Consider the following 25,605-nt stretch of genomic DNA (forward strand, 5'->3'; position numbering starts at 1 on the left):
GACATGTAGAGTTAGAAAGGTAGATAGATACACAGATAATTTTTTCTAGAAAGAATTTTGCTTACATGATTACCATGACTAAGAAGTCCTAAAATCTGTGATCAGCATATTGGAGACCCAGAATAGCCTAAGTGCAGTCCAGACCCAGTCTGAGCACCAGGACAGCCAATGAGTTAAGGTTCACTCCAAATGCTAGAGGGTTGAAATGAAGAAGAGCTGATGTTTGTGTTAGAATCTGGGAAGATTCACTGATGTCCACCTTGAGGAAGTCAGAAAGGAAGAGTTCCCCCTGCTTAACAGAGGGCCAGCTTTTTTTGTTTTTTTCCATTCATGCTTTCAATAGAGTGGATGAGAACCACCCCCATTAGGGAAGGTGATCTGCTTTGATTATTCAGATATTGAATTCATACCAAAACATCCCCACAGGCATACCCAGAACAATGTTTAAACAAATATTTTGGAACCCCATAACCCAGTCAACTTGACACAATTAGCTGTAACAAAGCTATCTTTTTGACAAAGAACAGTTTGGAGTCATATTATGTCTGCCCATTTCTAATCATAGCAACAACCTCTCAAATGAAAATAAATAAAACTTTAAAAAAAGGCAACACAATAGCAAAAAGTTTAGTCCATGTTATTGCATGTTTATTTTACATAGTGTTTTAATGGTGTACTTGAGTCAGAGAAATTTAAGTTCAAATTCTTTTCATGAAATTTTATTTAAAATTTAGTTACATGAAGAAGGACTTTTTTTTGTACTCTGCATATTAATTACCACAAATCAGCAAAAACGTGATGCTTGTCTTCTGGAGACTGGCTTATTTCACTAAGTATAATGGTTTCCAGTTGCATCCATTTTGTTGAAAAAGCAAGATTTCATTATTTTATGTGGCTGAGTAGAATTCCATACTACCTATCTATACATACATATTTGTGCATGTATATATCACAATTTCTTTTTTTGAAAGACATTTATTTATTTGAAAGGCAGAGTTACAGGGAGGCAGAGGCAGAAAGAGAGAGAGAGAGAAAGCAAGAGAGAGAGAGAGAGAAAGAGATCTTCCATGTGCTAGAACACTCCCTAAATGGCTGCAACAGCCAGGGCTGGGCCAGGCCACAGCCAGGAGCCAGGAGCCGGGAGTTTCTTCCAGGTCTCCCACATAGGTATAGGGACCCAAGTACTTGGGCCATCCTCTGCTTCTTTCCCAGGTGCAATTGCAGGGAGCTGGATCAGAAGTGGAGCAGCCGGGACTCAAACTGGTACCCGTATGGGATGTTGGCACTGCACGCATCGGCTTTAACTGCTATCCCACAGCAAGGGCCCTATATCACTATTTCTTTAGCCAGTCATCAGTTGATGGACATCTGGGTTGATTCCATATCTTGGTTATCGTGAATAGAGCTGCCATAAACATGGGGTACAAATAAGGTACAAATAACACTTTCATACGCTGATTTCATTTCCTCTGGGTAAATTCCCACGAGTGGAATGGCTGGGTCATATGGTAGATCTATTTTCAGATTTCTGAGGAATCTCCATGCTGTCTTCCATGATGGTTATACAATTTTACATTTATACCAACAGTGTGTTATGGTACCTTTCTCTCCACAACCTCACAATATTTTTTTTGATTTTTGGATGATGGCCATTCTAGCTGGGATGAGGTGACCTCTTGTGGTTTTTATTTGCATTCCTGATGACTAGTGATCCTGAGTATTTGTTCATGTGTGTGTTCATTTGCATTCAGACTAAAAAACGCCTGTTTATAGTCTTAACCCATCTCTTAACTGGATTGTTTGTTTTCTTGTTGAGGTTCTGAGCTCCTTATGTATCCTGCATATTAATCCCTTATCAGATGTATAGTTTGCAATATTTTCTCCCATTCTATCAGTTGCCTTTTTACTTTGTTGTGCAGAAGCTTCTTAGCTCAATGTAATCCTACTTGCGTAGTTTGGTCTTTATTGTTTATGCCTCTGGGGTTTTACTTAAGAAGCCTTTGCCTAGGCCAATGTTTTGCAGTGTTTCCCCTGTGTTTTCCTCTAGTAATTGGATGGTTTCAGGACTTAGATCTAGATCTCTGATCCATTGTGAGTTGACTTATATATAGGATGTAAGGGTATTGTTTCCTTTTTCTGCTTGTCGAAATCCAATTTTTCCAGCACCATTGGTTAAAGAGACTGTCCTTTCTCCAAGGAGTGATTTTATCTCATTAGTCAAATATTGCAGAAGCATTGATTAATTTCTGGATTCTCTTGTCTGTTCTATTGGCCCACCTGTGTGCACATACTAGTCTGTTTTGATGATAAATGTCCTGCAATATGCCTTGAAATCAGGTATTTTAATGTCTCCAGCTTTATTTTTATTGTTTAGGATTCTTTAACCAGTTGGGGTCTTTTTTGATTCCATATGAATTTTAGGATCTTTCTTCTAGACTTTTGTATTGAGTGTAAGGCAGGGTTCTTGTTTTATACTTTTGCATGTGGATATCCAGTTTTCTCAACACGATTTGTTGAAGAGACTATCTTTTCTCCAGGGAATGATTCTAACTCATTTGTCAAAGATTACTTGGGTTTGTGTACATGGGTTACTTTTTCTATCATCAGTAGGATTGAGGGGTATGATCTTTTCATCTAACAGCCTCAGCCCCCTCTCTGCCAAAGTGAACCAACCATCAAAGGTGAGCCCACAGTGCCTATACATACCACCAACTCATGTGCTTGAACTGCCCAAAGTCCCAGCCAAACCCACAGTCACAGGATTCCCATTGTCACATGTCACAGCTCTCCCATAGTTACAGGGAGTAGGGGATCCACTCTCAGATCTGTGAGCCTCCTTGTCCATGAAGAGAACCATGGTGCTCCTGGTGGCAGCTCCGTGCTACAGAGGTCAGTCTGCTCTGCCTTGGCAAGTTGATCTCAGGTGCCTTGATAGAGTGAGGATAGTGGATCATTTCAGTTGCCTAAGTTGGTACCCTGACCCTTCCAACCTTCCAAGTCAGACTCAGAGTCAGTGGGGACTACAGATTTATCCCTCTGATAAAATCCTTCAGGCACATGCAGGTTGAAGCAATCTCTACTTGGCTTATTAAGATGTTGTTTTCTCCCTGGTGTTTGTCAAGCCCCCTGGTGGGATGTGCTCCCCTTTCAGGGGATAGGTGGGAACCCTGACTTCCACTAGCACTTGAGTCTGTATTCAAAGTCAGTGGGGACTGCAATGTTCTCCCTCAGGAAATATCCCAATGGCATTGGCTGCCACTGGTTCCTTTCACTTTGTTCTAAGAAGATGGCATCCCTTCCAGCCACTCGCTGCCTGACTGTACTATCCTTGCTGCTCCATGGCATCTCTCTTCTTTCTGTTGAATTTCCACTGCAAACTGCTTTCCAACTGTCCCCTGGGAGTGTGGTTCCTCTCTTTTTCTTATCTTGCCCTGGTCAGAATCAGCACATCTTTTCCCTATCCAGCCATCTTTGTTCCTTTCATATTTTTGCTTTTATAGAATGTTATATAAATGAAACAAAATGGTATGCAATCACTTGAATATTTCCATACATAATGTTTTTGAGATTCATCCATCTATTGGATTTATTGGTAGATTCCTTCTCCTTTCTGCTGAGTAGGATTCTACTTCTTGTATATACCACAATATTATAATCCATTGGTAAGTTGGTGAATATGAGAGCATTTTTTCTTGTTTTGGACTAAAACAAATGAAGCTGCTACAAACATGAACATAGAGATTATTGTGTAGAACTGTGTTTTGCCACTCTTGGGCAAATACCTTAGCAATGCTATTGTTGGGTCACACAATCAGTATGACTTTAGCAAATGCTTGTTCAAAGCGTTTCTATTATTTGTATCTCTATTAGCAATGTATGAGGTTCCCAAGAGCTCTTCTCTGCATACTTGCTGGTGCTTGGTATTTTCAGTTTTATTTGTTTTTATATTTTAAATATTGTTTAGAAGGTGCTGATAGCAACATATTATGGTTTGAGTTTGTGTTTGCCTACTGATTTACATAATGAACATCTCTCTGTTTATTTGTATATCTTCTGGTGAAAAGTCTCAATTTTTGCCTATTGTTTAACATTTTCAAAATTCATTCATTCAGGCTGACGCCGCAGCTCAATAGACTTATCCTCTGCCTGTGGCACCGGCACCCCGGGTTCTAGTCCTTGTCGGGGCGCCGGATTCTGTCCCGGTTGCCCCTCTTCCAAGCCAGCTCTCTGCTATGGTCCGGAAGTGCAGTGGAGGATGGCCCAAGTGCTTGGGTCCTGCACCCGAATGGAAGACCAGGAGAAGCACCTGGCTCCTGGCTTCGGATCAGCGTGGTGCGCCACAGCGCGCCAGCTGTGGCGGCCACTGGAGGGTGAACCAAAGGCAAAAGGAAGACCTTTCTCTCTGTCTTTCTTTCTCTCACTGTTCACTCTGCCTGTCAAAAAAAAAAAATTCATTCATTCATTCATTTTTTTATGAAAGGCAAAAGACAGAAAAGGAGAGAGACATAGATTTTCCCATTTTCTATTTCATTCTCTAAATACCTGCAACAGCCAGAGCTGGAGCAGGCTGAAGTTAGGAGCTGAGAACTCAATCTGGGTGGCAGAAACCCAATTACTTGAGCCATCTCCTGCTTCCCATAAGGGTGTGCATTAGCAGGAAACTGGAATCAGGAGCAAAGCCAGGATTCAAACCTAGAAACTCTAATATGGGATATAGGCATCTCAAGCAGTGCTTTCACTACTAGAGGAAACATCTTGCTCATGCCTATTGTTTTAAATTGGACTGTTTGTTCTGATTGAGTACAGATTCTATATCATATATTTTCTGCAAATATCTTTCTCAGTTCTGCTGTGTGAATTCTTTAAAATTGCTGAAGTTCAATTAAATTTTTATTCGTGTTTTTGTGTCCTATATGTTTCCTGTTATTATTGTGACAAACTGTCCCAAACTGGTTGACTTAAAATAACACAATTTTATTTTCATAACAGTTCTGGAAATTAGAAGTCTCAAATTAAGAGGTTCTTTGAGGACAATCTGTTTTCTTGTATTTTTTCAGCTTGTAACAGCCTACAATTTTCTTTGGCTAATGGCCCCTTCCTCCGTTTTCAATGTGCATCACTTCGATCTCTAGTCTCATTGCAACATACTTGATTTTTTGTAGTTATATCTTCTTTCTTTTCCTGCTTATTTGGACAAATGGATGACACTGGGTTCTCTAGATAATCAAAGATAATCTTCTCATTTAAGACATTCAATTGCATCTGAAACACTCCTGATGCTGTGAAATTCAACATATTCACAGCTCACAGATTCCTACATGGATATCTTTGAGAGGTGGCATTATTTAGTTAGATAGGACAAATTCTGTGTAGCAGAAGTTTGCCTAACCTAGTGTGACATAGATATTCTTTTATGGTTTCTTTCAAACATTTTATACTCTGGGGTTTTTCACTGACTATATTTGTAACGTTTCGAGTTAATCGGTATAATTATAAGTATAAAGTATAATTATAAGTATAAAGAATGGATATGGATTCCAGTAGACTAATAGAAGTCTATTAGTCTACTGGACTAATACCTCGTATTAGTCTACTGATACGAGGATATGGATTCCAGTAGACTAATAGACTTCTATTAGTCTACTGGAAAATACCTCGTAAGTGAGCTCCTCCTATGTACAAAGCCATCAAACATTACAGATTGGTACATGAGCCAAATCATAACAGAACTTCAAAAAATCACTAATGAAGTAGCTGAGTTCTTCCTGCCCATATGCATGTCTCTGACATAGATAAGACAGTTCTTAGGATTCATTTCTCCATGGAGGGGTTTGCCTTTCTTGAAACTTAGATGACTTGAGCTCAAACATTTTAAGATTTAATAGATTATCTAGGCCCGTCTCACTGTTTGGGTTTGGAACAAACTTCTACATCTTAAGTATAACCAGAAACCTACCCTCATTTTGAAAAATTCCTAAAAGTATATTGTTAGCCTCTAATTGTTCCCTTTAATAGTCATCCAACATTGTTTAATGAATACAATAGCTTCACTTTTATCTCTGAAGATAATGAGTATACAGCCTTGACATTTACCTCTGCTCCTATATTGTCTCTGTTTCCTCTGAGATATTTTGCTTGTGTATTATCTTTCTTCCTTGATCCTTTAGACCATGTTTTTCATCTGAAAGTATAAAATATTCCTTTGTTGTTCCTTTACATTTAATAACAAAGCATTAAACATCAGACTAGAAGATGGAGAGGGGCAGGGCTAGTGAGATCTGATTGGTGCCTTTGGGGAAGATACAGCTTTTGCTTTGAGGTACCTAACATTTCACAATCTACAGACTATCTTTTCTCTAAATCTATTTCATTTTCCTAGAAAATAATATTTTATCTCTTAGAAGAATGTGGCATATTCTGGTGGCCAGCATTCTTGATACTAGGCAAATTGATTGGGATATAAATACTGCTATTCATCCACTTTTTTTTTTTTAGAATTTCATGTAATCCTCAGCTTTTTAGTAAAGAGCTTCACTTCCAATCTCTACTTTACTGATAAATTAGTACAGATAGACTAAATTAGGCAATTGCAAAAATAAATTCCAACTCTCAGTGTTAAAAAACTGTCTCAGATTATCAGTATTTTTCAGTAACCATGATTTATTGATTATACACAGTATCCATTATGAACTGGTTAGGCACAACCTGTATCTAGGCTAGCAGAGTAGCCACCAGGTCAAATGCCAAGTTACTTAAAATATGTTCATGGAAAATGGAGTTAAGTTCATTTTAGTATGGGATGACATTTGAAATACATGCATAGTTTTTTCATAATGCGTTTCCATGTACTATTTTAAGACTATTCATAATGCCTATATCTATTTCAAAAAAGAGAGTGTTGGGGTGGAGGTGGGTGTCTTCCATAAGAAAATCTTTGATAAATCCACACCAAACATCCTTGATTCCAGCTCATGAGTTATCTGTCAGAACTTATGCCCAGCTAATATTATGGGGTCTAAGCAATGAAGCAGTACTATGTGCATGTAGACTATGGAAGTAAAAACATATATGTCAAAGAATGCTAATAAATACAATAATTTGGGCTGGAATATTTTTCTATATTTAACAGATTTTTGCTTTTTAATTGTTTTGTTTTGTTCTTTCATTTTTGGCTTGTTTTTGAGAGGCAATGAGACAAAAAAAAAGCACTCCCATCCACAGGTTCACACCCATGTTGCCTCCAATGGTTCTGGACTTAGGCCTAGACTGTTAACTGGGAACTCAATCCAGGTCTTCCATGTAGATGGCAAGAAGTTAAATACTTGGACCATCACTGCTGACTCCTAGGATCTGCATGAGCAAGAAACTAGAGTCGGGAACCAAAGCTGGGTATTAAACCAAGATACTCCAATATTGAATATGGGCATATTAACTGATGTCTTTACCATATTGTCAAAAATGTACCACTGGAATATTCCTAGTTCACATACTAACAGTGAATAAACACTTCATGTCTTTTAGGGATACCAAAATAATAATTTAATTGTGTATCATAATACAGGAGGAACTCTTGGTATTTCATTAGTTGTTTTACAAATCTTTGATCCTAAATACCCAGCATCCTCTATATCCATGTCCTTTCCCAGGTGGTTTTATAGTTCCTTTCATGGAAAAAGTGAAGCTTATTTTCTTATGCATCTAAATCCGGATCAAAAAATGCCAACCAGAACCACTAAAATTATGAGTAATAATAAATGATTTATGTTATAAATCATTAACATCTTGATATTCTGCAATGTACAAATAGCTGACTAATAAAGACATTGGGATAGGAAGTGAAGCTCTCCCTTCATGAAATCCTAAAATATGTCATATTTGGAACAAGGCAGTGGAAGGTAAAGAAAGTTTTACAGGAACAAAGAAAATTTTCAATTCAATATTAGTTGGCAGCAGCTCTCTGCTGTGGCCCGGGAAGGCAGTGGAGGATGGCCCAAGTCCTTGGGCCCTGCACCCCATGGGAGACCAGGAGAAGCACCTGGCTCCTGCCTTCGGATCAGCGCGGTGCGCCGGCCGCAGTGTGCCAGCCGTGGCGGCCATTGGAGGGTGAACCAACGTTAAAAGGAAGACCTTTCTGTCTCTCTCTCTCACTATCCACTCTGCCTGTGAAAAAAAAATATTAGTTGGCAGCAAGACTTTGGCAAAACCCTTGCCTGTGGTACATTTGCCTTGATAAGTATATACTTTAATGAATGATGTTGTCTTGGCAAGTTGGTTTTTGAAAGCATATGGAGGGGTTGGCACCATGGCATGGTGGGTTAAGCCACAGCCTGCAGTGCCAGCCTCCCATCTGGGCACCAGTTTGAGTCCTGGCTGCTCCACTTCCCATCCAACTCTCTGCTAATGTCCCTAGGAAAACAGTGGAAGATGGCCCAAGTGATTAGACCCCTGTACCCATGTGGGAGATCCAGAGATATCTCTTGGCCACTGGCTTGGACTGGTCCAGCCCCGGTCATTATGGCCATTGGAAGAGTGAACCAGAAGATGGAAGATCTCTCTTTGTGTCTCTCCTTCACTGTCTTAAAAAAATGTAGAAAGTGCAAACAGTTTTTTCTAGCTATACTTTAGAAGTTGTCTGTCAAAACTAAGAAAGGAACTGGCAATCTGTAAAGAAGAACTTTGATGAAATGAAATTTTCCTTCATTTTTCTTCTCCAGTCAATCCATGCAGTAAAATATGTCAAATTTAAATAAAGCCAGTACAAAATGACCTGTTTTAGGGCCTTCCAGAATGGTACCATCTAACAGTAAAGAATAATGCCCAGACAAGGTGACATCAAGTTCTTTGAGTTTGAAAAAGAGATTCCAAGGAAAATGTAATATAGAAGGAGCCTGCTTTGTTCAAAATCTAGTACTTAAGTCAACAGAGAGAAAATGATGTCTTGACTTTTCAAAAAAAAAGGAACTTAAATAGATTCACATTCATGAAAAACCTAGCAAGATTTTGAACAAGCATTATTAGAAAAAATAAGCATTAGCAGCCTAGATTAAAATGGGACATAATTGTTTTCCACATTAAAAGAATACTTTCTACTATTCCACAGTCAGAAATTGCTCTAATAAATCTGCTCAACCTCCAAAATGCCTAAGCTCCTATGTCTTTCCAAATTCCTAAGGGGGATGATAGAGGCAAAAGGGCATCTGTAAAGGGTGGAGTCAGGAGCAGCAGAAGGCAGGGCTAATTCTAGGGAGCAGAATGAGTCTAGTCGAGGATCATTTCCAAACTGTGAAGGAAGGGAATTAAAAATACAAAATGTGTCAGGACTGCTATTGCCTATTTTCTGCTATATTACTCCTTTTCTTGCTATTTTTTTTTGTTGTTGTTAAGAATGTGTGTTCATTGCAGTAGGTCTATTCCTCTTCCACTGTTACATGTTGGGAATGTGGATGTGTACAACTTTTTATATTAATTTATAGGACTCAGGCTTAAAAGGAGTAATATCTGATTTGATATTATGACCTTTAGTCAAAACCTAGAAATCCAAAAGAGAGGAAAACATTATTTTTTATTTTTATGGAATTGCAACCTAATTTTCCTGCTCCCTCTCTCTAAAATACATTTTGATTTTAGGAAACTAAATTCCACAGATAAGATATGTGTCAGTATAAAGCTAAGAAAATCAGGGAAACTCTAAGACTAGAATGATGATATCTTAGGTGTTCTTAAAGTAAAAAGGAAATGTGAAACAGGACTCTGAATATGGTTGGTTATGCGGCTCATAATATATTTGTTATCTCCTCTTCATGCTTCTGTGAAATATTCTAATTCACTATCTTATAACCAATAACAGGGCTTTAATTTCAGTAGCTTATAAAATATTTCTGCCTAAATCATGCATGTGTGGGCCAGCTGCACCAGTCGAACGGAACCTAAGGGAGAGAGAGGGACCTAAAAAAGAGACAAGGGCACAGAGAATGGAGCCAAGACAACAAGGCTGATCAAGGCTCGTTTATTCTAAAGTCCCAGCAGTATTTATACATAACCAACTGCAGAACAAAGAAGCACAAAAGATAACAACATACGTAAGCAACTTTTCAGGGCCTCCGGTGGCACAGATAATTTTAACAGAGTGTTCTTAATATCATCCTCCTTCAGATGTCATCCTCCTTCAGGATAGGAGAATGTGACTTTCTTATCCCAGGAATTCCACAGGCCTAGATTAGCCTTGACTTGTCCAAAGGCTGCCTACACATGTGATTTTCTCAGAATCGGATTTTAATTTTAGTCAAATTTATTTCTGCTTAGTTATCCCAGTATCTACTGAGATACACAGTCAAAATTATTTCCTAACCAGCATCTTTGAAATATGTTAACCATGCACCTTGTTTGGCCTGGGAAAATCTTAGTGAATATTAGTTAGTCTAGTATAGTTAGTAATGCTATGAGTGTAACTCTCAAAACTATACCATTCTATTCAGTATATTGTATATCCATTGTAATTATGTTTCATAAGACATTGCACATCTTTAACTATTAGAAAATGTATTATCTTTATAATAGCGTCAAGTTAAATATATATCAACTGAAATATAGAAATAATTCATTATTTTATAAAGTATACAAAGAGAATATTAGTAGTACATAATTAGAAATGTCATAGTACTTTTACCCACCCAAATATGAATACACTGAAGTTTTCCTTTTTATTTTCTATTTGTTATTTACTTTGCTATTAATTTGTTGTTGTTCTTTAAAAATATCTTATATTTTATTATAAAATTTTCCAACATTCATCCTAGTTTGTTAAGCTTTTTAGATAATATTTTCATTTGATATTTTCATTTTTCTTATTTCTATACCTTTAATTTTTTAGCTTCTTGGTTTAATTCTGCTTAAAAAGAATTCTTAATTCAACATCATATCCTTTGCATTTTTAGAAAATATTTATTACTCTTTTGAAGAAATGTAAGAGTTTTCAATATATTTATAGTTTATAATTGACTGTGATATAATATAAAAATGTAAAGTTTTGAGTGAATATTCAATTTTTCCAAACTTTTATTTATTACCAGTGATGTAAAATGTTATCAAAAATGCAATTTACTTGTTTTCTAGCTTGTAAACTGAGTTCCGTCAATACTACCAATTTCTGTAGATGCATTTTTTTGTTTGTTTTAGAAAGGCCTATTGCCTATATTATATTACTTCCTGTGATAAATCTCTTTCTTCTTTATTTATTAGAGTTCAATGGTAGCTCTAGGCTTACAATATGAAGTTCAAGAGAGATTATCACCAAAAACTTTCATCCTCTTATCTTATCAGCTAACTGAAACATTAAAGTATTAGGATATTTAATTTCTCAGTTGTAATCACAATGGCATTATTTTGAATACTAATTTCATATTTAAATGAATTTATTGTTCACTGTCAACTCAATGTCTTCATTTTTCTGCTTTTTGTGGGGGGGTGTTATGTATAGCTTGGCTAACATTCATTTCAAATTGTCACTTTCCAAACATTTTACCTTGACTCACATCTAAGAACTTCAGTTGCAGTTTTTCATTCTTGCCACCATTCTGGATGCTAATTATAAATCCCATAGTTCTACCCCACAGAAATCTAAAAGAATTTCTTTGTTGTTTAATTCTATCAAAAGTTCCTTCAGAGAATTCAGATGCCAGCTTAGTTTTGTCATCTTATAACAAACAAGGTGTTATTTTTGCTTTGTTTAATACTTCCTAGATTCTCATAAGAGTCCTTTTAGTTTCTTTTTATTTCTTTGACCTCTTCAGGTTTTAACAATTCTTTATGAAAGTGTCTCGATATACAAAAAAAAATGTGTTCAAAAAATAATTTCATACTGTAGCCTGTCTTACAGTTCATCACGTCTCCTTCTTACACCTGTCTTCTCTTTCATTGGTGTGGCCTTATGTAGTATGATTTCTGCCTTATTTCTAATGTACTAATTTGCACTGAAATGGTTTATTGTGAACAAGTTGCTTCACTAGCATTCTATTATCATTTGTTATCTTATTATACTTTAATATTTCATTATTACATTATTTCTGTCATTTTGTATTTTCCTAAGTTCTTGTAAAGTCCAAAGTAATTGTAGAAAATTTTCTTCTTATATTATCTGGAATAATTTTTTCCAGAACTGATTTTTATTGCCTTTCTTTCACTTTTATTTACCCACTTCATCTTATTTCCTTCTACTATTATTGGTCTAGTAATTTTGAGTTTTTCTCTTTCGCATTTATCTAGATTTTTGTCAAGTAGGTAGCTTCATCTGGTACTTGCATTTGTCTAAATATTTTGTGAAACTGTTATTTTTGATGAGCTCTTCCTGAATGGAAACTGAAGAATATAGGTTCTATTTTGTATTCCTTGTTCTTACTTTCTATCAATTCTAAGTGGTGAGCTGGGGCCAGTAAAGGGTTTTATATGCAATGGATTGTTTTCACTGTTCTCATTCTGCCTTGTTGGAGTCATATTAGGTGCTGTTTTGAATGGGCTTTTTCTCCAAGGGGTCATGAGTTGGAGACTTGGTCCTCAGAATGTGGGTGAAGGTTAGTGGGAGGTTCTGAGTTTTGGCAGGGAGAGGGGCATGGAGGGAGGCATTTTCCTCAGATGGGTCATGTGAAACCTCCAAGTTGGCTTTCAGGAGAGTGGGTTGCGGTAAAACGTGGAGTCTGATCCCTCAATCTCTCTGGCTTTCTGTCTCACCATGTAATCCCCATGCCCACAGCACCCACCCGATACACTCCCCATCTCTTGCCATGCAAGAATCTTGTGGATTCTGCCCACAAGAACACCATTGCCAGACGTAGCCCCTCAACCCTAGGCCAGTGTCATGAGCCAGAGCACACCTCTTCTTGATAATTTGTGCAGTCTATGGTATTGTGTAATTGGCAGCAAAAACCAAATTAATGCATGTGTGCAGTGGGGATGGAAGAGCTTTGATCTGTATAGTTCCCCTGGCTTAATATGATTCCAACACTTGAGTCTAAGTTCCAACTATCCCTGTTCCTTTTCCTGCCATACGTTAGGAAACAGAGAAGACCCAGGCCCTCCCATGCTGTGTCATTTCTCATTTCCAGTGCAGAGATGAACTTCACTCAGGACACTGCCAACTAGTGTTTCATACCTCTAAAGTTTAAATTTATTTTTCATTTTATTATTTTTAAATTTAATGTATAATTCTGAGTTATAAAATTGTTAGGGATAATTAGTCATTAGTATTATTGTCACCCTTATTCCTCTCAGATGATAATTAACAGAATGACAATTTTATTAATGATGACAGTTTCTAGTAAGTCACTTTTAGCAAAGAAGTATATTCTACTCCTTTTCCTCATTTCCTCATTCCTCATTTCCCAGTTCAACCACCGCCTTCTTAGACCAACCAACCTGAATACTTCCCAAATTAGTAAAATTCCTTATAATTCGTCTTCTCTTCACAATGCTGAAGTCTGGTGGTGGCTGGTGGGTGTCCTGATTGACGAATTGGTTCTGGATCAATAGATGAAGAAATCTCTGACTTTCATTGTCTACTTTTTATTTGTATCTGCTTTAGCATTTAGACAATATTTTTCAAGATGGGTAATACAAAGTTGGGTCATTTCACAAGGCTGAATACTGCATCTATTTTTGCTATTTTTAATTACATAGGATGGTGTGTTCTCTGAATTTTTATTAACACTTTGATCTTTCAGCCACCCTAAGTTAGTAACTTAGTTATGGTTTTGGCTACTAATATGGTAGCAATCAAATTTGTATTTCTCATTTCGGTTTAACAAATTAAATCACTACCATGGTAACCAAAGTTACAGCTTCAAGCCCCGTGTTAAATAGTTGCTTTGTTCTATCAAGAAATACTCTAATTCTTAACTGCATTAATGGAAATGCTCACCTTTCATCAAAAGAGTGGCTGAGTTTTTTGAGTGTAAAGATATTATGTCAACTGTAAAACCAACCCAAGGCTTGAGTTCTATTAATGGCAAAGCAGCTGTAAATTACCTGTGTATATAGAAAACATACTCTTCAGATTTTCAGTGTTGACAAGAACCAACTGGCAGAAATCCCCAGGTTTGCTTGATGCCAGCCATCAAAATAGGTGGTATGATGAAGTACACAGCACTACTCCTGCCACTACCACCACCACCACCACCACCACCACCACCACTGCTATTCCCCCACACCTCAGCTTTTGGGGATTTTGTCATGACTTTCAAAGATGTAAATAATGGTCAACATCCAGAACATAAAAAGACTCTTCAGTGCTCTTCATCAGTGAGTAATAAAAAAACTCTTGCAAATATTATGCTACGGAGTGATTGTAAAATAAATCAGCTGTTGCATACTTACTCTCTAGGCTTGTGATAGAAGGAAAAGCAGTCTCTGAGAATTGGGACCAAGTCCCAGGAACATCTCGAATACCTTGGGATGGTTTTATTTTATCTGCTATGCCTCTACCTCTGGCGATGTTGCCATGCCCAGATGCCTCTGGTGGGAAGATGATGAAAGCAACATTTACAAAAATTCTAAACATACAGAAACTTGTATCAAAACAAGAAACATGTAAAACATTTCACATTTCAGCTGGTCACTCACAGTACACACCCTTCTTCCAGATTTCTCTCCTTTACCTGTTTTTGAGGTACTTAGAACATTAACCTTCAGACTGCAGTTTCCTCATTTCCCTTTATCCTTTCCTAGCTAGGATTAATTTTAATCAGATGGTAATTAAAATAGGCACTGCATAACCAATTCACACTTCTGCAGGTAATTAAAGCTCCTAGATTCATGCATTTTTCCCCTCCCAGCACTGTTAGAAGCAGTGGCAGATAATTTGTATTTTTCCTTTCAGAGCAATTCGTGTTGCAGTAATGACTTAGGTTCTAATAAATCTCTTGCAAATAACTGATCTGAGCTTTAGATATAAAACAGAAATCAAATTTTCATTTGTTCTTTTCCTTAAAAATGCATCATTCTAAATTTCATGCTATTGATTCTAAAAGGAATAATTTCTCATTGTTTTATTATGAAATAGTAGAGTTGTAATTCATAAGTCAGGTTAGTAGAGAACCCTAGAGGAAAGACAGCATTTTTATATTTCCATTCTTACCTATTTCAAAGCAACTGAGCATCATACAAAGAGTTTTCCCAAAATATTTTCCATGCGGAAGGAAAAAAATAAACTTGTGAAATTTAGTTACCATCTTTTTATGTACATTTTTCTCTAATTGCTCTTGCTGTAAAAATAGACCACCTACTTGCCCACAGTGAAGTAAGTATCTTTTCTATGGAAACTTTCCAATTCTTGGTAATTTTTTGATCAACTCCTGAGTAAATTCTGTGTGTACACACTAAATGACATACACATGTGGATGAGCTGAGCTGCTGTACATGAATTAAGAAAAAAAAAAGCCAAAGTTTTCTTAGTAACAGGATGCATATTTCTCACAGCTGTTGGTATATCATTTGGCTTCCAAACTGGAGCTGCTCGAATGTCACTGGCAGACTCCATCTTGGAGCATCAGATCATTTGCCAATGGCATGACCAGCAAAGAGCAGCCCACCAAAATCTCACTCCCTAAGGAGGATTGCGTCTCAGCCACTGCCAGTCTCTGGTGAGCAGCTCACTATGCATCTGGTGGTTATGAAATCTCATTTCATTACACTACTAATTTACAGGGAATGAAATTATAAACAAGGTGATTACTGAGCATAATTTATGGTCCATGTAATTATATAGCTGTCAAAGCAGTGCTGGCAGCTGAATTGTGCAAACGGGGGCCACGCTTGTGCCTGGTCTACTGAGTTTGTTAATTGTTCACAGCTGAAAATATTTCTTTGTACTGCAAGATCAGCCTCCAGTTTGGAGAGCCCAGCAGAGCTGGTTATAATTACCTACATGGCTAAAAACATCGCTTATTGGCTTTGAACACCTTCAGGTGATGGAAAATTACTCCCTGAACCATTTGGTCAAAGAAGAACCACAATGCTACATGCCTGTCATAGAAGTAGGGGACCCTAATGAAATAGTATCAAGCAACAATACAGAGCTATAAATATTATGTCTGTATCTAAATATCTATCTTATTATTACATATACTTACATGTAGTTAATAAAAATATTCATGCTAGAAAAATAAATAGAAACAAATTCTACCTTTACCATTTCTCAATAAATTAGGATGTTGAGTGTGGCTTTGTCACACACATTCAAGCTCTTATGGCTTATGATGAAGACCACTGTGAATCACATGCAGCACTACATTAGCTTGTTGCCAAAGCAGACAGATGAACAGTAAGTCATAGAGTGGACTATTCAGTCAAAGGTTTTTTGACTGGCTACAACTGGATGGATTTCTCCCTCAGAATCACTCACTAATTGTTCTGATTTTTCCTTATAATAGATAGTGCTTAGGATATAGGTGCCTTTCAATATATTTGAGTAGCTTATCCTGTAAATAGTCATAAACTTTAAAGCCAGAGCAGAGGTGTGTGATCCATATCATCTGCATAAATGGGTCATATTCCTTCTGTAACATGGATAACTTTCAGCCTTCTCTGTAGTTGCATAGGCAGTTGATAATGCACACATAGACCCATTATCCCCTTGTGGCTTTTCTGCTTGCTATTTCCAGCATTAGTGCTGCTTAGACTTCCCTTGTCTGCCCCTCATCAACAATAGCAAGAACTGTAGCATATTCAGTATTAGGAACTAGGAGCTGGAGGGCAGTTGGTCCTATTCCTGAGATTTGAAATATATAAATGTTAACCTCAGTGATAGGAGGTAATTGAGCTTTTTTTTACTTTTAAGTTAAAATAAAACTATGGTAGGTGGTATAGGAGATACAATTTTATGATACTACCATTATGACATAAATAGGTTTATTTTAAAATAATAATTGAGTTCCTACTATATGCCATTATTGCACAATTTCCTAGTAGGCTATAATGTAGCAATTTGATAGCTGACATTTAACCATCAGGAAATAATACAATAACATACCAAATTTTTGTGAAAATAGAATTAAAGCTATGAGTTTATTTTGCTACAAAAAAACCTTTTGGTGGAAAGAATTATTATATGTGGAAAATATGAAAAAACTATAAATTCACATCAAAATAAGCACTAATTTCAGTAACTTTTTTTCAATGAAGTTTTAAATATATCCTTGTGTCTTTGGAAGTGGCCTATGAGAATTTCTGGATTTAGGAAATTTTGTATTTATGTTGAAATTAATAAGATCATATATCACCAGTAGCCAGAATACATTTTTTAGGATTTATTTCTCCACTTTGTCAAGGTTATATATTCACTTGGATTTAACTTTAGAAAATAAGTAGATTAATAATCAGGTGTTCATATGCAATATTTATTAATAGTAAAAGATTAGAGACAATGCAATTGCTATTTCATGAAAGACTTTTAGCAAATTATAGCAAACAATAAAGATATAAGTTGACGTGAAATGAGTTAAGTAAAGCATTTTATCTCTATTAGAATAGCGTCAACACTAGAAAATTGAAAATGAATAAAAATGAGAAATATGAAAAGGACTAGTAAGGTTCATAGAATTATGTATAACTTCAAAATTATCATTTGCACTAGTGTTTGGCATAGAAGTTAAGTGCCACTTTGACACCTACATCCCATTTCTGAGTAACAGGTTTCAAGTCTGGTCTCCACTTCCGATTCCAGCTTCCTGCTAATGTGCACTCTAGGAAGCAGCCAGTGATGTCTTCAGTACTTAGACTTAGGTTCCTGCCAACCCTGTGGGAGGCTGAGGTGGAGTCATGGGCTCTTGGCATCACTCTAGCTGTTGTAGACATTTGGGAAGTGAACTGATGAATGGAAGAGAATATCTGTTTCTCACTCTTCGGCTCCTCTACTCTCCTTCCCCGTCTCCCTTTTTCTTTCTCTCCCTGATTCTTTCATTAATTTTAAATAAAATGAAAACAAATAAATCCAAAAAATAAACCATCAAAGAATGTCTATACAATGTATATTACACAAAACTATAGCAAAACAAAAGTTGATTTTCCTTCCAATCCTCCACTGTAAAGACCCTGTTTGTAAGTGGTTGACTGGCACAGCAATAAAAATGCTGTGGGATGCTCCACATGCCATATGGAGTGCTGGAATTTGAAGCCTGGCTTGCCTTCTGATCCAACTTCCTGTGATCACACCTTAGGAGGTAGCAAATGAGTGATGGCTCAAGTATTTAGATCTCTGCCGCCAATGTAGGAGACCCAAATTGAATTTCTAACTACTCATTTCAGCCTTGCCTGGTCTTGGCTGTTGCAGACCTTTGGAGAATGAACCAGTGGATGGAAAATCTTATTTCTCTTTTCATTCTACCTGCCTTTCAAATGAATACAAAAAATTTTTTTAAAAATCCCAAACACTTTGACAAATCATGAGACCCAAGTTACTAAGAGGAAGCCAAAGCCTTGTTTAAGTTGAAGAGCTTTGTCATGGCTACAGTATTCTACATTCACATTGGCTTGACTGATAGGCCCTGTCAGCTAGGGTACATTCAGGCAATGAATTAAAAAAAAAAAAAAAAAGCTTTGTGTCAGGTTGTTAGGATTGTTTCCTGAAGAGGAGACAATCAAAACCAGCATCTCCTGTAAGTTAATAAAAACTCACAGTGGGAAACCCTATCCAAAGAATCTGTCTTGTCTTTGTGATCTAGGGTTACCAACCACAGGTTTACAAGTTCTAATGCAAACTGATTTGCAGGCACTGTGAGCCTCTATACTGGAGGAAGCTAAAGAAAATGGAAAGCAAATGGAAGCTAACTTTCAAGAGAAAAATATCAAATCACGATGGCAAGTGATTTACTTTGCTCTTTACTACTGGGTGGATGAATCTAGTGGTGCTTCATTCAATGACAATGTAACGTATTTCGAGCTAAAATTTGCATCAGTTTTCTTGTTACCACTGTCCAACATGAAATCACTATGTAAAGAAGGCTGGTTTCTATACAGGAGAAGCCTTTATTGGAGTTTCCACTACTTAGCTCAGTAACACACGCTCTCGGGTTAGTTACATATCTGATGAACATCAGCCTGTATTTCCTTCTGCACCCATCTCCATATTTAAGAACTTCACTGGGCATGGGGAACTATATCCTCCCTAGTCGCAGAAACCTATTTTTCTCTGCTTCCCCCTTTATCTTCCTCCCCATTAACATATAGTATGTCTTCATCCTTGGCAATATTTCATATGCAATTGAATTTCAGTAACTTCTATAGCATTCTATTTTATCATCAGAACTTTCCAAAACTGATGGTTAGGAAAATTTTGTTTCATCAAACCTTTCATGCTGCAAACAGAAAAACGTAAACCACACTGTAATCAAATTAGTTCACTGTTCTCACTAAAGTAGAAAAGAATAGAGAGGAAAGGAGGCTGAAATCATATCAAACCTTTCCTATTACAGCTAATATCCTCCTTTGCCAGTCATATCCATGGTCTTTTTCTCTCCTTCTGTTGTAGGGTAGTTTGGGCCTAAGTTTTTTTCCCCACACTCTTGCCTCTTTCTGAGAGAATTCCAAGTACCAGCATAAATATGATGTGCAGCATGATAATGTTTATTTACAGAGTGGGAAGAATACACAGGCACATGAGAGCTTTATTTAGGGAGAGTTGTCCCAAGAAGGACTTTCATTACCTGTTCGCCCTAGGTCCAGGAGAAGAGAGAGAGAGACAGAGAGAGAGAGAGAGAACGAGCGAGAGAGAGAGCATCCCCTCCCCTTTACCAGGCTTCTTATGAGCTTAGCGAAGAGTAGTGGTTACCTAGTTCAGGTCCCAGGTCCCAGGTAAGGAGAGGTACATCCTGGGGAAGGGGTCATCTAATTGACAGGTGAGTTGATACGGTAACACGGAAAGGGGAAGTTGTGGGTTCTAACTCATGGACTTAAACTATCTCCCTTGTAGGAGTTGGAGTCCCTAGCTTGCTAAATGCCGGTTTCACTTCTGTACTCCGGCTTGCTTGCTTGCCTGCTGTAATGCCATGATAGGGCTCATCCTGGACCAGCCAAGGAGGCAGGCCGGGTCCTTGAGAACAAAGAAAGTAAGCTCCCTGGGATTTATGACCTTCTGCTTCCCCATCAGCTCCCCTGGAATTTATGGCCCAATGCTTCCCGCCAGTGCCTCCCCGTGCCATCTCCTTTGTGTGGCCTTCCTGCCACATAACGTATATAGTCTTTGTTTAAATGAACCAATGAACATGTTAGGTCCCAATACCTTGCCATATAGAGAATAAGAAGGTAACCTACATAGGAGATGACCTGCACCCTTGTAAGTGTGAGGCTATAAAAACCTCTCTTATGCAAATGAGAGGGCCTTTTGCCTGTGCATGGCTAAAGGGCTGTGTGGGGGTAGGGGTTCCCAGCCTGCTGGTAACAAATAAACCTCTGCTTTTGCATCCACGGCTGTGCCTTGTGCATTGATTGGGAAATTCGGACTCAACACCCTGACTTGTCCCACATGACTCCAAGGGCTCTCATGAGGAAATATTTTTCTCAATTCTCTTGAAATGTGAGCTACATATGTGTGTCTACATGAGGCAATTAAAGATTTGTTTTACCCACATTCTAAATGTGAGCTGAATGTTAGGCTGTGGGGAAATTCAAGTGTCTTAAAAAAAATCACACAAAAAATACATTTTACAAAAAAAACTATGCATGTAACTCAAAGTGTTTTCACTAAAATAAACATTTCTTTGAATGTTCTTTTTCCAAAACCTTCAAAAATAATTTCAAAAATGTATTTATTTGTGAGGTAAAGAGAGAGCAATCTCAGCTTCTGGTTCATTTCCCAAATGTGTGCTACCAACAGGGCTGAAGCCAGGACCCAGGAACTGAATCCAGCTCTCCCACATTGGGTACATTGGGTGCCAGGAACCCAATCATTTGAGCCATTACCTACTGCTTCCCAGAGTCCTCACTGGCAGGAAGCTAGAGTTAGGAGGTGGAGATGAGGATCAAACCAAGAAACTCTGGTGTTGGATGCATGCATCTTAAGTTGGCTGAATGCCTACCACCCACAAATGTTTAACGCACCCTCGTAGCCACTATACCATTCTCTTTTGCTCCAAAACATAGTGATTTATGGTATTCTTTTGTCATTGTACTCCTTAGAACTCCTCCAGTTTGTGCAGGTGAGGGATTAGGTATTATTTTAAAATATTCTAGGATACCCTAGAAAAAGGGTGATTTGCCTTTCAGCACTCATTCCAGCTCTTCCTGATGTAGTTGATACACATTTTGATTGCCTCCTTTGTCATTTCCATAGGGAGGAGAAGGATCGGAGAAATCCTCTTTAACAAGAGGTGTTGATCTGAATATGGAGAGCATTTTAATTGAGCAGGTTTTATCACACTGCTCTTGTAAAAACTTTGAATGTCCCAGCTGCTGAAGAAAGAGTATTTAAACCTAGACATGATTGTCATAGCAATCTAGCTGCATGTATTCAATCCAGCAACCAAGCAAACCTGATTTGGGCAAAGCAGATTCCCCAAAGGAAGAAAATCATTCACAAACAGCCCTGTTCAACATAATGCCAGCTCTGTGCACGCCTTTCTGATGTGTGCTGATATCTTAAATCTCACTTCACTTCGGGCTAATTGGCAGTGATTCCCACATGTGTCCAATGTCATGGGAAGCAATAAAAACATTTATCACTCATTTCAAAGAAATACATGGCTATAATAACTTTTATTTTCTTTATTTCATTTGTGGTTTTTTTTTTTTTTTTTTAAGCTTTCGTCCTCTGGTGTTTATCTCATTAACACAATGTTGAATTATTTCCATCTGGCAAGCTAGGGAAATTTGCCTAGCATTACAGAGACCAAGCCAAAAACTAACATGATAAGTTATTTATCAGTTCTGGCCCGGTGGTTTCTGTATCCAAGTGGGGGTTGTGGAGATACTTATTCATTGCTTATTTTTAATCCTTTTACTTAAAAGGAAATGAAATGCCTGTATTTCTGCATGAAAAAGAAACAGTGATATGCAAAAAAAAAGCACTAGGGATATTCACATACAGTTTAAACCCCTGACACTGGTTACAATGGGTGGGAATACACAATGAGAGAAACACAGAGAATGGAGTTCCTATAGTAGGGCATCACTACGTAACTGGTAAAAAGAAACTGGCAATAATCCAGAGCAGCTTGCCAGTGATCAGGAAGTGTAGAAGACCTGTCAAACTTAGACTAGAAGAAAAGGGATAATGGCATGGAGAAACAGAAGAGTGAGGCAAAAAATAATGGAGTGACAAGCAGGAACAATATGACTGAGAGGTTTTCTCCAATCTTGGTGTCCTTTAGGGGAGCCCCAAAGTTACAGAATAGTCTGAGGATGTCAAGATTTCCAAACAGCACTTAAAATATGATGCTATGATGCAGCATGTAAACTATGATACAGCACAGGCTGCCTGGTACCCTGGTCTTTGAGTTCAGTTGAAGGGAAAACTCAGGGGCACATTGGAGAATAGTGAATACCAAGAAGCAAGCAGTTTATTGAGAAAGCAAAGATACACTCACTGGAGTGGGACATTCTCAGAGGTGAGTGGTCCTGTCTTTGAACTGTGTTTAACACTCTTTGTGTCACTTCATGAAAGGTAAGGTACTTTCTAACAAAAGAGTGTTAGATTGTAATAAAGAAAAGAAATATTCGTGTTTTTTTTCCAGGAAATAAGTGGAAATTTCCCAGAATCTAGGAACCATCCATTTTGAATTCCTTATGTGGTCTAACGTTTCCTGTCATGGCAGCTGGTGCTGTGTCATTTAGCATACAATATAATATATTATTATATTAATAATATTCTAATATAATATATTAGAATAAGGTATGATGAGCTGTAGGTCAACATAGGTCATTCTTAACCCCTAAAATTGGTATGTGTCTAGTCCAGTCAGGGAGTCTGTTTACCTTCAGAGAAAGGGGGACCAACCTCATGCCCTGGACATCTTAAGAGAATAGTAACTACCCTCAGGTGGATTAACATTTCTTCCTGCTTCCTCATTCCTAACTTAGAACATTCCATACTTTAATTTTAAGGGGTTGATGAGGGATAAGGTTCTATCTTCTGTATCTTACTCAGTACTGTACATGGACATGTCACTCCTGCCTACTCATGACATGAAATTATCTGGATATCTGATCTAGGGTTCCCTGCAGTGGAACAGTTTGGTTTGTTTCAGTCACCAGCAGTTGCAATCCTTGCACGAATATCACCTGGATGTGAAGTTGTTGTATTCTAGAGGAGACAAACTGGACAAGCAGGTTAAACAGATATGGTCTAAAACTCAATAACAAGATTATACCTGTAAGGAGTCCTAAGAGACAAACCAGTTTGATGCCTTGAAGAGCATCCTTACTGCTTGCCAGATGGAGTTAGCTGTTGATGCTGTTGATGTAATCATTTAACTTGGTCATAAATGTTTTTAATATCTAATTCCACTGTGCTGAGTGGTTAATAGAGGCACAGCATGTTTTGATAATTAGAGCATATACTCCATGTTGTCAGCTGGCAAATAGTCAAGAGCAAGTCTGCTGTCAAGAATACTCCAGCCAGGTAGCCAAGAGATGTCTGTTTAAGACTAAAAGCATCACCTGTGGTTTAGGTCAGATCCCTTGTAGCCAGGACAAAACTTTTAAATATTTGTTTCCAGGTAAGAAAGTTACTCCAAAGAACAACTAACTCAAAGGATGCCTTCATGTGCACCAAGATCAGATGGATCCATTTTTTTTCCAGATCAGGTTTGATACTTGGTGAACAGAGATGCTGTTTGAAGCCATACTTACCAATGAATATTCACTCCTGTGTAGGTAGTTCTCAATGAACTTGTAGGAAGTTTCAATAAATGTTTGAGGATAACATGGATGGTTAAGATCAGACTAGTTATTTCCACAGATTTTGTGGCATCCCTGTGAGGCAGAGATCCCAATTGGTGTGGTTGAAATTCCAAATTTCATCATGTACTTTACTCAGATGAAAGAGTTCTTCAATATGCAGTGGGGGAAGAGTAGCATCCATAAATTATTTTTTTGCAACTTTTGGGCTTAAGTAGGACTGGATAAGCTATATAACAGTGGGAAAACTAAGGGTGGGGAGAAGTCATGTGACTGACTTTTTCGACCCACAGGGTACCAGTGAATGTTGTCTGGAACACAATAGAAGCAGGATTTTGCTTTAGTGTGATATCTAAGGGAATCTTTTCAACAGTAGTGTTGTGTGGTCTTATTGTGATTACTTTGCTTGAGGGTATGCACAGGGTACAAGAGCTACTGCACTTGAAAAACAGAAATGGAGTGATGGAGGAAAGCAGAATTTATGTTGGACCTGCATTATGTGGACACAAGTCCAGTTAGTTTTTGAGAGATGAGAATTGTGGTACAGGGTTGCTAGATGCCTGTGTAGCATTATCTTTAATGTGAATGAAGTGTTTGTTTAACTGAATGTATATTAGGGCAAGGACTCTGAGTCTGGGGAGATTTTGTGTATTAATCTTTAAGAAACCATAAACAATATGGGGTTTTGGGTGGGACACAGGTAAAGGCAAGAATCAGTATAATAATTGCAGCAATAAGAAAACGTAGACTTAATATCGAGTCCCTTGATGTTGGATTGAGGATGACATTAAGTCAGCTACTTATTCATCAGGAAAAAAAGATAGCCTTAGCTCCTCTATAGCTTCAGAGATGTATGAGGCCTCTGTCACTGAATTCTGTGAATACTAGATCAGAAACAGGCTTGACTTGAAAGAAGTGGACCCAACTAGATCTTCCTTGAAGTTTTGTATCAGGAGGGGTGCTAAAAATAGCACATGATAGAATCTCTTCAAATTTTTTAAGATTTAATTATTTATTTGAAAGTAAGAGTTACACAGAGAGAGAAGGAAAGGCAGAGAGGGGGATGGAGAGGGAGAGGGAGAAGGAGGGGAGAGAGAGAGAGAGAAATCTTCCATCTGCTGGTTCACTCCCCAATTGGCTGCAATGGCCAGAGCTGCACCAATCCGAAGCCAGGATCCAGGAGCTTCTTCCAGGTCTCCCATGTGGGTGCAGGGGCCCAAGGACTTGGGCCATCATCTACTGCTTTCCCAGGCCATAGCAGAGAGCTGGATCGGATGTGGAGCAGCTGGGACTCGAACCGGAGCCCATATGGGATGCCGGAACTGCCGGCCCTGAACCCCTTCAATTTAATTGCTCTTATGAGTATCCTGCCTTCCAAGTATTTTGCATGACTGGGTCCTCTAGATAGATTGGATATTTACAGGACCCTGTATCAGAAAAAGTAGTATGTTGTTACCATATTCCTCTAATGCCTGTTTTGTCTGGCTCACTCTGATAATATGGCTAGCTAGCTGGTTGGTGTCTGAATCGCATAGGAAGTCAGTAGCAAGAAAAAAGTCTTCCATAGGGCATTTCAAAAGGGTTGAGTTTATGATTGGCTTTGGGAGCTGTTCTTGGTCTCAAGCACTAAACAGGTAATAGGCTTGACCAATTCTCAGAGTTTTCTTGGTAGAGTTTCCCTAGGGTTGACCTTAAGCCCTGATTTACCTTTTTTACTGTTCCTGAAGT

Source organism: Oryctolagus cuniculus, chromosome 17 (genome assembly GCF_964237555.1).
Source record: "Oryctolagus cuniculus chromosome 17, mOryCun1.1, whole genome shotgun sequence".
NCBI lineage: Eukaryota > Metazoa > Chordata > Mammalia > Lagomorpha > Leporidae > Oryctolagus > Oryctolagus cuniculus.